Consider the following 4,297-nt stretch of genomic DNA (forward strand, 5'->3'; position numbering starts at 1 on the left):
CAGTAACACACCCCATTACCCAAAAGATTCCAAATGCTTCTCTGCTACACACTCTGACTTTATTTTCAGTCAATTTCACATAGAACCCCAAAGATCACCAAAATCATGGAACTGGAAGGGACATAAGAGCTCATGTAGTCCAACCCCGTCTGCAGCTTCTCAGACATATGCTCAGTACTTACTTTCAGCCCACTTGACATACAACCCTGAAGATCACCAAACTCATGGAATGACCTAAAAGGTCATCTAGTCCAACCCCCTGTCTGTAGCTTTTCAGAAATATGCTCAGTGCAGAAGAGATGGCCAAGGTAATTGGAGACATCTATTGTATCTGTTTGACTTAATGCATGCATCAGAGAAGTGGGGGGGGTGGCACATCCCCCTCACAGCTGAAGAAGAAAAATAGGGATGCCCTACTGTTCTCTTCCCAGCTGCTAAAAGGAGCCAAACAGTGGGGTAGCTACATTGGAAGGGAGCACTCGCTTGTTGTGACTGGGAGCGGTGGCAAGGTGCAACAATTGAGGGGGTCTCCATGATTGTCTGGCTGGCAAAATGCAAGCACACAGGGGACCCGGCTCCATGCGCAGGAGAGGGAGGAGGGGGCAGGGGGCAAGCTTGCCATGTGGGAGGGGTCCGTGCTGCAGCGGGGGCAGCAGGGTCAGCTTTGCAGAGGGAGGGAGAGGGGTGGGCTGGGGGGCTGTGACGACCAGCAGCAGCAGCAGCAGCAGCAGCAGGCAAGGGGAACCCCAGCACACCTGGGGATGAAGCAGGGACCAACTGGGCACCCCTTCAGGTTCCCTCACTTGCCTGTGTCAGGGAGATGTGCAGATGCTGCTGCCACCCATACAGGCTTTGGGAGGCAGCAGCACCCACACCTCCCCTGGCACACCCTCAGCCAGGCAAGAGGGAGTGTGGAGAGGCAACCTGAGGTGGAGCCCTTCAATGGTGGCAGAGGCTGCAGCGCCCACAGCTCTGCTGGCACACGCTCAGCCAGGTGAGGGGAGAGGCTCAGCCAGGAGAGGTGTGGGCGCTGCAGCCTCCGCTGCCACCCACAGGCTCTATCCCAGAGCACCTCTCCACACTCCCTCCTGCCTGGCTGAGGGTGTGCCAGGGGAGCTGTGGGCACTGCAGCCTCCACCGCCACCCACCCACGGGCTCCTTTCCACACTCCCTGTCGCCTGCCTAAGGTTAAAAGGAAGCCAAACAGAGGGGCCTGCACACCCCCCCAAGGATGACAGAGCACACACCTGAAAATCTCCAAGCACGCTCTCCTCCCCTCTGCTTCAAATGGGGCTGGGCAGCAGCATGCTCACAAAGGAAAAGCGGCACGCTGCCTGCCCTGCGCATGTGTGAGCTGCTCTTTCTGTTTATTTACTCTGTGCCTGGAAGCCTAAAATGGCGCCCCCAGGGTCTGTTTGCCCTTTTTCAAAACGGCGCCCCCCAGGTCTGTTTGCCCTTTTTCAAGATAGCAGCCGCCAGCTTCTCATGACCCACCAAGTGGGTTGCACGACCCACAGTTTGAGAACCTTTGCCCTAGCCTGCCCTGTGGGGCTACTCAGATCTCTGCCAGCTATTTACCTGGTAGAAATAAGAACAGCCCCATATAAGTCTGCTAGGCCCAAGAGGGAGGATACGATACAGTGGAGGAGGCCTCTGCAGATCTTGCCCCCTCCCAGGGCTGATCCACTCCTCCTGCTCCTGCCCCCAAATGCCCCTTTCCCAATTCCAAAGAATTGCCAGGAAGTGTTTTGTATAGCAATAAATTCTGTTAATTGCTCTCAAACTGATAAGGATGTTCTGTAGTTCCTTTGCACACTGCAGCTGCCATTTCAGGAGAAGGGGAGGTGTTAATGAGCCAGCAAGTGGGCATTGGAAGGGAGACGGAATATTTTGGATGGGACAGGAGTCCAAACCTAACCTGCCTTCTATAGGATTCAATGGAACTCTGTTGGCAACCTTCAGTCTCGAAAGACTATGGTATCGCGCTCTGAAAGGTGGTTCTGGAACAGCGTCTAGTGTGGCTGAAAAGGCCGATTCGGGAGTGACAATCCCTTCCACACTGGGAGCAAGTGCAGTCTGTCCCTGGCCTGTCTCCCTGGCTATGGGCCTTCCTTCTTTGCCTCTTAGCCTCAGACTGTTGGCCAAGTGTCTCTTCAAACTGGGAAAGGCCATGTTGCACAGCCTGCCTCCAAGCGGACCGCTCAGAGGCCAGGGTTTCCCACTTGTTGAGGTCCATCCCTAAGGCCTTCAGATCCCTCTTGCAGATGTCCTTGTATCGCAGCTGTGGTCTACCTGTAGGGCGCTTTCCTTGCACGAGTTCTCCATAGAGGAGATCCTTTGGGATCCGGCCATCATCCATTCTCACGACATGACCAAGCCAACGCAGGCGTCTCTGTTTCAGCAGTGAATACATGCTAGGGATTCCAGCACGTTCCAGGACTGTGTTGTTTGGAACTTTGTCCTGCCAGGTGATGCCGAGGATGCGTCGGAGGCAGCGCATGTGGAAAGCGCTCAGTTTCCTCTCCTGTTGTGGGCGAAGAGTCCATGACTCGCTGCAGTACAGAAGTGTACTCAGGACGCAAGCTCTGTAGACCTGGATCTTGGTATGTTCCGTCAGCTTCTTGTTGGACCAGACTCTCTTTGTGAGTCTGGAAAACGTGGTAGCTGCTTTACCGATGCGCCTGTTTAGCTCGGCATCGAGAGAATGAGTGTCGGAGATCGTTGAGCCAAGGTACACAAAGTCATGGACAACCTCCAGTTCTTGCTCAGAGATTGTAATGCAGGGAGGTGAGTCCACATCCTGAACCATGACCTGTGTTTTCTTCAGGCTGATTGTCAGTCCAAAATCTTGGCAGGCCTTGCTAAAACGATCCATGAGCTGCTGGAGATCTTTGGCAGAGTGGGTAGTGACAGCTGCATCGTCGGCAAAGAGGAAGTCACGCAGACATTTCAGCTGGACTTTGGATTTTGCTCTCAGTCTGGAGAGGTTGAAGAGCTTTCCGTCTGATCTGGTCCGGAGATAGATGCCTTCTGTTGCAGTTCCAAAGGCCTGCTTCAGCAGGACAGCGAAGAAAATTCCAAACAAGGTTGGTGCAAGAACACAGCCCTGCTTCACTCCGCTTCGGATGTCAAAAGGGTCTGATGTGGAGCCATCGAAGACAACAGTGCCCTTCATGTCCTTGTGGAAGGATCTGATGATGCTGAGGAGCCTGGGTGGACATCCAATCTTGGGGAGAATCTTGAAGAGGCCGTCTCTGCTGACCAGGTCGAAAGCCTTTGTGAGATCTATGAAGGCTATAAAGAGTGGCTGTCGTTGTTCCCTGCATTTCTCCTGCAGTTGTCTAAGGGAGAATACCATATCAGTGGTGGACCTGTTGGCTCGGAATCCACACTGCGATTCTGGATAGACGCTCTCTGCAAGTACCTGGAGCCTCTTTAGTACAACTCGGGCAAACAGCTTTCCTACAACGCTAAGGAGAGAGATGCCGCGGTAGTTGTTGCAGTCACCCCTGTCACCTTTGTTCTTGTACAGCGTGATGATGTTTGCATCCCTCATGTCTTGAGGTACTCCACCTTCTCTCCAGCAGAGACAGAGGATTTCATGCAGCTCAGTGACGATGATCTCTTTGCAGCATTTTAGGACTTCAGCAGGGATGCTGTCTTTTCCAGGTGCCTTGCCAAAGGCAAGGGAGTCCAGGGCCACGTGAAGTTCTTCTAGGGTTGGTTCACTGTCAAGCTCTTCCAGCACAGGCAGGCACTCAATGTTGTTCAGTGCTTCTTCGGTGACTACATTTTCTCTGGAATATAGCTCAGAGTAGTGCTGCACCCAGCGTTCCATCTGCTGCGCCCGATCCTGGATGACCTCGCCTGTGGCAGACTTCAGAGGGGCAATTTTCTTCTGTGTTGGACCTAGGGCCTGCTTGATACCATCATACATCCCCTTGATGTTGCCCGTGTCAGCTGCTATCTGTATCTCGGAACAGAGCTGGACACTCCTTGAAAGCAATAAAAAGTTCAATGCACTCATTTTCATACGCTATTAAAATGTTCTAAAAATTACTATCAGAATACTGTGTGTGTGGGAACTGCACAGGTTATTGTGTAAAGAGTAGGAATCCATCCTAAATGACGAACCTTCTGTGTATACATTGGCACTGAGTCACTTTATAGATCACTGCAAAGTTATCTTCAATTTGATCTGTGAATCAAATAATAAAAAACAGATTTTTGTCAATTGGCCATCAAACAATGTTGAATGAGAACAATAGTCAAATATGTAAGTGAGCCGTGTATGGTT

Source organism: Tiliqua scincoides, chromosome 2 (assembly GCF_035046505.1).
Source record: "Tiliqua scincoides isolate rTilSci1 chromosome 2, rTilSci1.hap2, whole genome shotgun sequence".
NCBI classification, from domain to species: Eukaryota; Metazoa; Chordata; class Lepidosauria; order Squamata; family Scincidae; genus Tiliqua; species Tiliqua scincoides.